The following is a 12,852-nucleotide window of genomic DNA, read 5'->3' on the forward strand; positions in this document are numbered from 1 at the left end:
TGCGACCCAGAACATTGCTTTACACAAGGTGCTCAACACATGGGATGGGTGAGTGAGTGAGTGTGGGAGTGTGTGCGAGTGCGTGTAAGTATGAGTGTGAGTGAGTGTATGTGTGCTGTGCGAGTGTGAGTGAGTGGGTGTGTGTGCGTGCAAACGTGTGTGTGCGCATGTGAGTGTGAGCGAGTGTGTGTGCCTCTATGTGAGAGCGTTTGAGTGAATGAGTGAACTAATGTGTGTGTGAGTGAGTGTCTCTTTGTGAAAGAGTGTGTATACGTGTGTGAGTGTGAGTTCACATGAATGTACGAGTGTCTGTGGCTGAGTTTGTGTATGTGTGTGTGTGATCAAATATGTAAGTGCGAGAATGTACGTGTGAGTATATGTGCGTGCGCATGCATGAGTATCTGTGAGTGTGTGTGTGAGAGCGTGTGAGTGTCTCTGTGTGAGTGTATGAGAGAGTGGTGGAGGCTGCCTCGCTAAATATTTTTAAGAAGCGGGTTGATGGGTTCTTGATAAGAGAGGGGATTAAGGGTTATGGGGAGAGGGCGGGAAAGTGGAACTGAGCCACGACAGATCAGCCATGATCTTATTGAATGGCGGGGCAGGCTCGAAGGGCTAGATGGCCTACTCCTGCTCCTATTTCTTATGTTCTTATGTTCTTATGTGTGTGAGAATGTCTCTGTGTGCGTGTCCCTGTGAGAGTGTGGTGTCGGTGTCTCTGTGTGACAGCGTGTATGAATGTGAGAATGTCTGTGTGAGAGTGTGTGCGTGTCTCTGTGTGAGTAAGTGTGTGACTGTGTGTGTGTAAGTGTGTGGCTCTGTATATGTGAATCTGTGAGTGTATGTGAGCGTGTAAGTATGTGCTGAGTGTGTATGGAGGTGACAAGAGGATCACATTGAGATTTGACATCCTGCACCATGAACAGTTTCCTGGCAATCTCTTAATTGAGGTATCAATAACAATCAAACAGAAGGAAAAGAAACAAAAACACTCAGCAGTGAGGAGAATCTGTATTTATATAGAGCTGTTACATGGCAAAATTGGTTTCCTCCCACACTACAAAGATGTGCAGGGTAGGCTGATATGCCATGAAAAATTGCCCTTTAGTGCAAAGGGAATGGCAGGGTAAATATGTGGGGTTATGGGGATAGGGCCTGGATGCGATTGTTGTCAGTGCAGGCTCGATGGGACAAATGGCCTCCCCTGCACTGCAGGGATTCTATGAAATGCCCAAGGTACTTCACAGGACACTGATCCACGTGGGTGTATGAGAACGGGTGGGTGAAAACTTGGTCAGAGAGGTAGGTTTCTGAGAATGTCTTAAAGGAGGAAAGAGAGATAGAGGAGCAGAGAGGCGTATGAGGCATCAAGAGCTTTGGGCTTCCCAGCTAAACGCAGCCTCCAATGGGCAAGTGATTAAATTTGGGGATGCGGAAGAGGAGGAATGCAGAGATCTTGGAAGGTTGCAGGGCTCAAGGAGATTGCTGAGATAAATCAGGAGGAATTGACAATGGAACAAAAAGAATGAGATTTTTAAAACTGAGCGTTGCTGAACCAGAGGCCCACGTAGGCTGGAGAATTTGGATCTGATGAATAAAAGGGACTTGGAGCCAGCGTAGGAGCAGGCAGCAGAGTGTTTCAGATAAGTTTTACTTAAACAAAGTGATTTATTAACCCTGGACCTCTCAAAGTACTTTACAATCAACAAAATACCTTTTAAAGTGTAGTCACTGTTCTAAAGTAGGAAACATTACAGCCAATTTAAGGTGCCACAAATAGCAACGTGATAACAACCTGATTACATATTCTAATAATGCTGATTGAAAGTTAAATGTCGGTCAGGATATTGATCCTTGTACCTTGCTGATTAACGTCATGGGATTTTTGATGCTGACTTGAGAGGTTTAACATTGCATCCAAAAGGCAATACACCTTCTACAGTGCAGCACTCTCTCAGGACTGCACTGGGAATGTCCATCTTAATTATGTGCTCTCGTCTCCAGAGAGTGTCTTGAACCCATGCCTGTTTAACTCAGATATGGAGATGCCGGTGTTGGACTGGGGTGGGCACAGAAAGAAAACCCACAACACCAGGTTAAAGTCCACCAGATTTATTTTGGGAATCACGAGCTTTCGGAGCGCTGCTCCTTCATCAGGTGAGTGGAGGATCTGATGAAGGGGGGGTGCTTCAAAAGCTTGTGATTCCAAATAAACCTGTTGGACTTTAACCTGGTGTTGTGAGACTTCTTACTGTGTCTTACTAAGAAGCAAGAACTTTAACCACTGACATTCTAGGTTATGAAACTGGTGGCTCGGTGGCACAGTGGTTAATACTGTTGCCTCACAGTGCCAAGGACCAGGGTTCGATTCCCGGCTTGGGTCACTGTATGTGTGGAGTTTGCACATTCTCCCCGTGCCTGCGTGGGTTTCCTCCGGGAGCTCTGGTTTCCTCCCACAGTGAAAAGATGTCTGAGTAATGTGAATTGGGCATGTTAAATTGACTCTTAGTGTCAGGTGGATTATCAGGGTAAACATGTGGGGTTACGGGGCCTGGGTGAGATTATTGTTGGCGCAGGCTCGATGGCCCCCTTCCGCACTGTAAGGATTCAATAATTCTACGAACAGGCACTCGGTTGGATTTTCCTAACTAGGAGGTCGCAATCAGAAGACGAGAATAATTCCAGGTTTCGAATTTAACTGAGAATTTGTTGGAGGAACTGCCTGAATTGGTGTGGCGACAGCTTCCATGTCCAGGCCCAGCTGGAGGACCAATCAGAGACCTTCCAGATTGAAGGGTCCATCAGGCAGCAGGGCAGGATGGGTCAGAGAGAGGCAGCTTCAAAACACAGGCCAATACTTTGAAATATTTAAGGATAAATTGCTCCCACTCAACATTTGATTGGATTTTTTGTTGCCACGTGTATTAACAGTGAAAAGTATTGTTTCTTGTGCACTGTCCAGACAAAGCATACCATTCATAGAGAAGGAAATGAGAGAGTGTAGAATGTAGTGTTACTGTCGTAGCTAGGGCGTAGAGAAAGATCATCTTAATGCAAGGTAAGTCCATTCAAAAGTTTGACAGCAGCAGGGAAGAAGCTGTTCTTGAGATGGTTGTTATGTGACCCCAGGCTTCTGTATCTTTTTCCCAAAGGAAGAAAGTGGAAGACAGAATGTCCAGGGTGCGTGGCGTCTTTATTATGCTGGCTGCTTTGCCAAGGCAGCAGCGAGCGTAGACAGAGTCAATGGATGGGAGGCTGGTTTGCGTGATGGATTGGGCTACATTCACAGTCTTTTGTAGTCCCTTGTGGACTTAGACAGAGCAGGAGACATACCAAGCTGTGATACAACCAGAAAAAATGCTTTCTATCATGCACCTGCAAAAGCTGGTGAGAGCCGTAGCTGACATGCCAAATTTCCTTAGTCTGCTGAGAAAGTAGAGGCATTTGTGACAGAGGGAGCCCTGCTATCGGGTGGCCAGTGACTACCTTGGCACCCGGGCAGGAAGCGAGGGCCTCTAGCCAACACCGAAACCCTGACTGTCTGCCCACATGCAGGTTTCATAACGGGGCCCACTACCACCTGCAGGAAGCTGACTGCAAGATCCCATTTGGGCCTGTTTGATTGGGCTGAACAAGCCTCTCCCTGAGCCTAATTGGCTGCGTGGGGAATGGGCAGTCTGGTTGGGGCCCGAAACCACTGGCGCTAAGAGCATGGTTGGGAAACCGGCATGCCGGCTGGTTTCTCCCCGGCACCGTCCGCTTCCATTCCCAATGGGCAAGTCAATGGCAGACGCAGTACCATCTGGAAAAACGTGAGGTTTGAAGCACTTTGGAAGCAAAATCAAGCGAGCAGATTACTACCTGGTTGGCTGCAAATTGGGAGTGTGCAGCGGGATCTGGGTGCACCAGTCACTGAAGGTAAGCGTGCAGGTACAGCAGGCAGTAAAGAAGGCAAATGTCGGCCTTCACTGCGAGAGGTTTCGAGTAAAGGAGCAGGGTTGTGTTGTTGTTGTAATTATTCAGGGCCTTGGTGAGGCCATGCCTGGAGCGTTGTGCGCGCTATTGATATCCTTATCTGAGGAAGGATATTCCTGCTCTCGAGGCAGTGCAGCAAAAGTTTATCTGGCTGATTCTGGGAATGGGTGGGGCTGATGTATGAGGAGAGGTTGACTGGGTTCGGATTGTTTTCACTGGAATGAGGGGGTCTCTCATAGAGACTTATAAAATTCTAACAGGACTACGTAGAGTAGATGTGGGAAGGATGTTTCCGATGGTGGGAGAGTCCAGAACCAGGCGTCACGGTCTGAGAATTTGGGGTAAACATTTAGGACGCAGATGAGGAGACATTTCTTCACCCAAAGAGCCTGTGGAATTCACTACCACAGGAAGTAGTTGAGGCCAAAACATTGAAATTATTCACGAGGCGAGTGGATATAGCACTTGGGGCAAATGGGATCAAAGGTTATGGGGAGAAAGCAGGATTAGACTATTGAGTTGGATGATCAGCCATGATCGTGATGAATGGCGGAGCAGGTTCGAAGGGCCAAATGGCCTCCTTCTGCTCCTATCTTCTTTGTTTCAACCCATTAAAGCAGGAGGGCCAATGGTCATGACATGGTCCCTGCCATGGGCTTGCTGTCCAATGATGAAAGGCAGAATTAATTGCGTTTATACTCTCTGGAGTTTAGAAGAATGAGAGGCGATCTCATTGAAACATGTAAGATGGGTCTCGACAGGATAATCACTGAGAGATTGTTTCAACGGGGCGGGGAATCTATGAGATGGGGGCACAGGATAGGAGGATGATCATTTAGGACTGAGATGAGGAGAAATGTCTCCGCTCTAAAGGGTTGTGAATGTTTGGAATTCTCCATCCCAGAGGGTTGTGGACGCTCCATCATTGAACATATTAAAGGCTGGCTCAGACAGACTTTTGGTCTCTTGGAGAATGAAGGGAGATGGGGAGCAGCTGGAGAAGTAGATTTGAAGCCCAACATTAACAATGCTCGTATTAAATGGTGGAAGAGGCTCGATGGGCCGAATGGTCTACTCTTGCTCCTAGGGTGGCACGGTGACACAGTGGTTAGCTGTTGCCTCACACTGCCAGGGACCTGGGTTTGATTCCTGCCTTGGGTTACTGCCTGTGCAGAGTCTGCACATTCTCCCCGTGTCTGCGTGGGTATCCTCCAAGAGTTCCGGTTTCGTCCCACAGTCCGGAAGATGTGCTGGTGAATTGGCCGTGCTAAATTCTCCCTCAGAGTACCCGAACAGGCGTCAGAAGATGACGACTTGGGGATTTTCACAGTAACTTCATTTGCAGTGTTAATGTAAGCTGACCCATGACGCTAATAAATAAACTTTAAACTTAAGCTTTTGTGTTTTTGACTCTGGTTGAGTCCCGCAAACCTGTGAGATAGCACCCGGACTGAAGGCAGTTATCTCAACGTCCCAGCCAGGGCTTTCATTTCCTCCGACTTCCTGCCACTGAATAGAATGGTGTTGGACGAGACTCAGAAACAATCCGAGGTCCAGGAACAGTTAAACTCCTTCCTGTCCAGGACCCAGCTCGACATTAACGGAATGGAAACCATTGTTAGCGACAGTCGACTGCTTGTTGTTTCCTGCATATTCCCTGAAGGTTTTGTCAAAGAGCACTGTGAGGTGAAGGTGGGCGAGGAGAAGTACAGCAATGTCCCAGGCAGTTAATGTCAGGCTGCTCTCCTTCATACAAAAGATCTTTAAAATCTACCATCCCCCCCACCACGCCTTCCAATCCCCTGGCAAAATACTGTTGAGTTTGGGAATTAGTTGAAATTTTCAAAACTGGGACTGATGGATATTTATTAGACACCCAGGGATTAACAGTAATGAATCTAAGGCCAATAAATGGAGTCGAGATACTTGTTAGCCTTTCATAGAATCCCTGCAGTGCAGAAGGAGGCCATTTGGCCCATTGAGTCTACACCGACCACAATCCCACCCAGTTCCCCCTCCCCATAACCCCCCATATTTACCTTGCAAATCCCCCTGACACTTTGGTCAATTTAGCACGATCAATCAACCTATTCCGCATATCTTTGGTAGGAAGAATGGTAGGAAGGACTATTACTTACGGGGCGAAAAACTGCAGCAGGCGACGGTGCAGAGGGACCTCGGGGTCCTTGTGCATGAGTCGCAAAAACCCAGCTTGCAGGTGCAGCAGGTGGTCAGGAAGGCGAATGGGATGCTGGCCTTCATAGCGAGGGGGATTGAATATAAAAGTAGGGAGGCCTTGCTGTAGCTGTATAGGGCATTGGTGAGGCCGCAGCTGGAGTACTGTGTGCAGTTTTGGGCGCCGCACCTGCGCAAAGATATTTTGGCCTTGGAGGGAGTGCAGAGGAAGTTTACTAGGCTGATACTGGAGTTGAGGGGGTTGAGCTATGAGGAGAGGCTGAATAAACTGGGCTTGTACTCGTTAGAGCTTAGAAGAATGAGGGGAGATCTCATTGAGACGTATAAGATGATGAATGGGATGGATAGGATAGAGGTGGAAAGACTCTTCCCGCTCAAAAAAGACAGTAGGACTAGGGGGCACAGCCTCAAGATAAAAGGGGGGCGGTTTAGAACGGAGTTGAGGAGGAACTTCTTCACTCAAAGGGTGGTGAATCTCTAGAATTCTCTGCCCGTTGAAGTGGTGGAGGCTGCCTCGCTAAATATTTTTAAGACGCGGGTTGATGGGTTTTTGATAGGAGAGGGGATTAAGGGTTATGGGGAGAGGGCGGGAAAGTGGAACTGAGCAGCGACAGATCAGCCATGATCTTATTGAATGGCGGGGCAGGCTCGAAGGGCCAGATGGCCTACTCCTGCTCCTATTTCTTATGTTCTTATGTTCTTGTTGAAGCATTTTAATCCACGTCACTGAGTCCCAATCCAGGAACTCCTTCCCTCACAGCACTCCCTCACTAGCGAGGGTGATTGTCTTCCATGATTCTGAAGGTGGTTGACTAGTTGGTTCAGGATCTGCAGATTTTATTCAGGTATTTGTTGCCCTGTGGGATGTCTGCTCCCACATCGAGGCTGTTCTTTTTGCAGACTTTGCTTTCCCTCTTTGTTTAGTCGTCATTGGTTCTCAAAGCTGTGAGGAGGATGCAGAGAAGCTTCATTGATTTGGACAGTGTGTGGGGATTTAGTCTATGTTATTATTGGAATTCAGCCTCCTTGGGCAGGACAAATTAGTCGCTGCCCCAGCAGACTCACTCACTGCCCCTGCTGGAGTGGTCACTCCTCCACTTCTGAAACAAGGTCAATTTATCCCTCTTGTCCCTCAGCTCTGGTCACACACGACCCTCGCTGGTTAAAGCTGTGGGTAGCTGAGTTGTGAGGAACTGCAAGGTTCATTCCCCCACTCAGAAACATTGAAGGAAGCTTGATATCAGCCAGGATGGTGGGGGCAGGGAGACTGGGTTCCAGCTCCAGTGATTTGGACAGGCTGAGTGTGTAGGCAACTGCATGGTAGATGCAGTATAATATGGACAAATGTAAGGTTGTCCACTTTGGTAGCAATAATCGGAAGACAGATTATTACTTGAATGGGGGTAAATTGGAAGAGGTGGATACTCAACGAGACCTTGGAGCCCTCGTGCATCAGTTGGCGAAAGTAAGCGTGCAGGTACAGCAGGCAGTAAAGAAGACAAATGGTATGTTGGCCTTCATAGTGGGAGGATTTAAGTATAGGGATAGAGATGTTTCGCTGCAATTGCGTAGGGTGTTGGTGAGGCCACACCTGGAGTATTGTGTGCTGACGAAGAATGTCCTTGCTATAGAGGGAACACAGTGAAGGTTTACCAGGCTGATTCCTGGGATGGCAGGGCTGCCATACGAGGAGAGACTAAATCAGTTTAGGATTATATTCATTGGAGTTCAGAAGAGTGAGAGGGATCTTATAGAAACTTATAACATTCTAACAGGGTTAGACAGGGTAGATTCAGAAAGAATGTTCCAATGATGGGGGAGTTGAGATCCATACTTTGAGGATCAGGGGTAAAACTGAGGTGAGAAGAAATTTCTTCACCCAGAGGATGGTGCAGAAAGTAGTTGAGGCCAAAACGTTGTGTGATTTCAAGGAAAAATTAGATATAGTTCTTGGAGCTAAAGGGATCAGGGGAAATGGGAGGAAGGGGGATCAGGATATTGAATTTGATGATCAGCCATGATCAAAATGAATGACAGAGCAAGCATGAAGGGTCAAATGGCCTCCTCCTGCTTCTAGTTTCTATGTTTCTAAAATACCGGGATTGTCCTCACGGACTCCGTCCCCATCTGGTTGGGTCCAAGGCGATTGTCTCCCAGGAGTTGATGTCAATGTTGCATTTCTTCCTGTCGCCTCTCAGCATTTCCTTGAAGCATTTCTCCTGCCCTCCTCTGGCCTGAGATACGGAGGCCCCACTCCGGAAGCCTGGTATTTGACATCCCAACTATATGACTGACTTAATAGAGTCACACCACACACACACCTGTGATGGTTCAAGAATGATGTGGATGTGCCGGCGTTGGACTGGGGTAAACACAGTAAAAAGTCTGACAACACCAGGTTTAAGTCCAACCGATTTATTTGATAGTAAACTCACAAGCTTTCGAGGTTACCCCCTTCGTCAGGTGAATGGAGAGTTCTGGCCCCAGACAGAGCATATAAAGCACAGACACTTTACAGATTACTGATTAGAACATAAGAACATAAGAACATAGGAAATAGGAGCAGGAGTAGGCCATCTGGCCCTTCGAGCCTGCCCTGCCATTCAATAAGATCATGGCTGATCTGTCGCTGCTCAGTTCCACATTCCCGCCCTCTCCCCATAACCCTTAATCCCCTCTCTTATCAAAAACCCATCAACCCGCTTCTTAAAAATATTTAGCGAGGCAGCCTCCACCACTTCAACGGGCAGAGAATTCCAGAGATTCACCACCCTTTGAGTGAAGAAGTTCCTCCTCAACTCCGTTCTAAACCGCCTCCCCTTCGAATCTTTACACCTAACCTACTGTTCAAGTCTTAAAGTGGCCAACAATGTGAGTGGAAGGAGCACTGATCACAGGTTAAAGAGATGTGTATTGTCTCCAGACAGTACAGTAAGCGAGGTTTTGCAAAACCTCACTTACTGTACTGTCTGGAGACAATACACATCTCTTTAACCTGTGATCAGTGCTCCTTCCACTCACATTGTTGGCCACTTTAAGACTTGAACAACAGGTTAGGTGTAAAGATTTGCATTCTAATCAGTAATCTGTAAACTGTCTGTGCTTTATATGCTCTGTCTGGGGCCAGAACTCTCCATTCACTTGACTGAGGGGATGACCTCGAAAGCTTGTGAGTTTACTATCAAATAAATCGGTTGGACTTAAACCTGGTGTTGTCAGACTTTTTTACATGGTTCAGGAAGACATCTCACCTGCACCTTATCAGGAATAATTAGGGATGGGCAATAAATCTGGCCTTGCCATCAATGCCCCTACCCCACAGTGAATCAACAGAAATCCCCTAAAGAAATTTGACTGCTTGGAGGTGGACAAGTAGAAATAGACCCTTTGATGGTTTGGTGGACATTGATTAATTGGTTACATTGTGCTGATATGTGTTAACTTACCCAGTGTTTTGTTCACATTGTGTCACTTGGAGGAAACGTATTAAAGTACAGACAGTAACTACAGCAGAGTACGCAGACAGCATCTCTCTCTCTCACACACACACACACACACACACACACAATCTGAGCAGATACTCAGCATCTTGTGTCTCTCTAAACTGTTCACTTGTGGAGTTTAGCTTCTAAATAACCTGCCTGGATAATGATTTGATTTTCCTTAATCTTTTATGGGACGTAGCTAGCCAGGCCAGTGTTAATTGCCAATCCCTAACTGCCCCTGAGCTGTGTGGCTTGCCAGGCCATTTCAGAGAGGAAGTTACGAGTCCCAGAGCATTGTCAGCTGTTCTCCTTTCACTGTTTGTCTTTGCATCCTTTTTGTTGACCAGCTTTGTGTAATTGCAATGGAACTCCTGTCTTTCAAACACAGATTGTATCTCTTTTTCCCAAAAGACCTTTGTTCTTAGTGCTGCATCATGAGGCAAACACAATACTGACCAGCTCCCACCCAAATCTTTTATTCAAACATTGTGAAACATTGAAAAGGAACACAATGAGTGGAACATTTGGGATGAAGACTCGGTGAGGGGGCATGGTGGAACGGGTTGGTTCCTGAAAGTGGGAGTGACAGGGCACGAAGGGGTGGGCTTGAAGAGGGTGTAATGGTGGAGTGGTAACCAGGGTGAGATCCGTTGCCTGCAGGTGGAGGTCCCAGAGTGAGGCCAGCACACGTGGGAGGGAGGATGGATTTCTCCCGCACCATTGCCAGGAGGAGGCGACCGTGAGTTGGTGGGAGGGGGCGATGACCAATGAATGGTGGTTAATGGGGTTTACCCAACACCAGCACAAGACAGCTGCTGAGGTAGCAAGGAGTGTGTGTCACTGCCTCCATGCTGAGGTGTCAAATAAGTTTCTAGCATACATAAAGGGAGAAGGCCAAGAGAATTTGGTGGCGCGGTGGCACAGTGGTCAGCCTCACAGTGCCAGGGTCCCGGGTTCAATTCCGGCCTCGGAGGACTATCTGTGTGGAGTTTGCACATTCTCCCCATGTCTGCGTGTGTTTCCTCCGGGTGCTCCGGTTTCCTCCCACAGTCCAAAGATGTGCGGGTTAGGCGGATCGGCCATACTAAATTGACTCTTAGTGTCAGGGGAGCTCGCAGGGTAAACATGTGGGGTTATGGAGCTAGGATGGGATTGTTGTCGGTGCAGACTCAATGGGCCGAATGGTCTCCTCCTGCAGCATAGGGATTCTATGAATGGAGGGGAAGCTGCTCCAGTTGGGGCTGCAAACGTGCCACTTGCTCTCGTGGCCTCCTCTTTATGCTCTGGAGCCTCAGGCCTCAAAGGCCCTCGGGTGAACACCGAGATGCCACCTTGGTGCTGTCGGCAGAGGTTCTGCGTTGCTGAGGGATGTTGGCGTTTCCTCCAGAGGCAGAATGACATCAGTCCAGGCAAGTTACCCATGATTGGACCATTCATCTTTCCGACTGGCTTTCCACCTCTGCTCGCTGGGCAACAGTGTCAGGGCTGCTGGAAAATATCTCAGTCACGGACTGTGTCAGGAAAACCTCCTCTCATGTTTACCAGTTCCCCCCAGGAGCGGAGGGTGTGGACTGGGGAAAAGGTCGAGAGAAGGCTACAGAGGAACTTCACTCAAAGACTCTAGCCTCAAAACAAACCTTCTGCCTTTCAGATTGGATGTTAAGGTGAGGCCCCCTCTGTACCTTCTCATGTAGATGTTAAAGATCCCCACGCTCTCCAGGATTCTCCGGTCTCGCCCGTGGCTGCGATTCTCCGGTCCCACTGCAGTGAATGAAGATTTGGCTGAGCGCCAAATTCTCCGTTCTTGCCTTTAGCGGTGATGGGGCGAACGAGGTTGGAGAATTCTGGCCTTTTTGGTTTTAACTTTTGGGTGGAAGGAGAGAATGGCCGGAATTTTACCACCTCGCTTGCCCCAGAATTGGGGATGGGTGAGGTGGGCATTCTCTGTTGGCCTCGGAAGGGACTTTATGAGCCTCGGGTGGGTGAGGTGGTAAAATTCCGGCAAACGTCTCTCCAATGTCCTTTTCTTAAATTCATCCATGGGACATGGGCATCGCTGGCTGGTCAGCATTTATGGCCCATCCCCAGTTGCCATTGGAGGGCTGTCAACCACATTGCTGTGGCTCCGGAGTCACGTGTAGGCCAGACCAGGTAAGGTCGGCAGATTTCCTTCCCTAAATTACATTAGTGAACAAGGTGGGTTTTTCCCGACAATAAACAATCGTCATCAGTATGTTCTTAATTCCAGATTTTTTTTATTGAGTTCAAATTCCACCACCTGCCGTAGTGGGATTCGAACCTGGGTTCCCAGAACACTAGCTGAGTTTCTGATTAATAGTCTAGCGGTAATAAGACTAGACATCACCTCCCCTGCAACAACCTACATCACTAAAATGGATGATCTGTTGGTGGTTACTGGTTGTAGGTGCTTGAAGATTGGTTGCCAAGGTTCCTCCATTACAACAATGGACGGTTCAACCACTCTGTGACTTGACACCCTGAATGCCTTTTGTGCAAAACGCTTTGGGATGTCTTGCGGTTGTGAAAGGTGATGCGTAAATGCAAGACTCCCTTGGTTGAACATACAATATTAACTTGCTTTCCTGTTGGTTACTTCTCACCCTCATTTTCTGGTTTCTCGCTTTATTTAAATATCACATTTTTCTGTCTGTGTGAATCTTTCACCTTCATTGAAACATAGAAGATAAGAGCAGGGGGGGCTCCTTTGAGCCTGCTGCGCCATTCATTACAATCATCCAACTCAATAGCCTAATCCTGCAGTTCTTCACTCAAAGGGTGGTGAATCTCTGGAATTCTCTGCCCGTTGAAGTGGTGGAGGCTACCTCGCTAAATATTTTTAAGACGCGGGTTGATGGGTTTTTGATAAGAGAGGGGATTAAGGGTTATGGGGAGAGGGCGGGAATGTGGAACTGATCCACTTCAGATCAGCCATGATCTTATTGAATGGCGGGGCAGGCTCGAAGGGCTAGATGGCCTACTCCTGCTCCTATTTCTTATGTTCTTATGTTCTTATCTTCCCCATAACCTTTCCTTCATCTGCCGGCCTCTGTTTTGAGGGGGAGGAAGTGAAAATAAATTCTTGGAGGAACCAGAATCAATGATCCAGAAAGTTAAGAGTATTTTTGCTTTTGAGCCTCTGCGTTTGAGCTGAGCACTCCAAAGTATTTGGCGGAATTAT

At 47.7% G+C, this 12,852-nt stretch overlaps 1 protein-coding gene across 1 annotated transcript in view; it reads left to right on the top strand.

The window, feature by feature from the left end:
- Window positions 1–12,852, top strand: part of LOC145358744 (N-acetyllactosaminide beta-1,3-N-acetylglucosaminyltransferase 3-like) — a 61,397-nt gene that overhangs the window by 282 nt on the left and 48,263 nt on the right. The window lies entirely within an intron of this gene.

Source organism: Carcharhinus amblyrhynchos, chromosome 26 (genome assembly GCF_965287045.1).
Source record: "Carcharhinus amblyrhynchos chromosome 26, sCarAmb.v2.hapA, whole genome shotgun sequence".
NCBI lineage: Eukaryota > Metazoa > Chordata > Chondrichthyes > Carcharhiniformes > Carcharhinidae > Carcharhinus > Carcharhinus amblyrhynchos.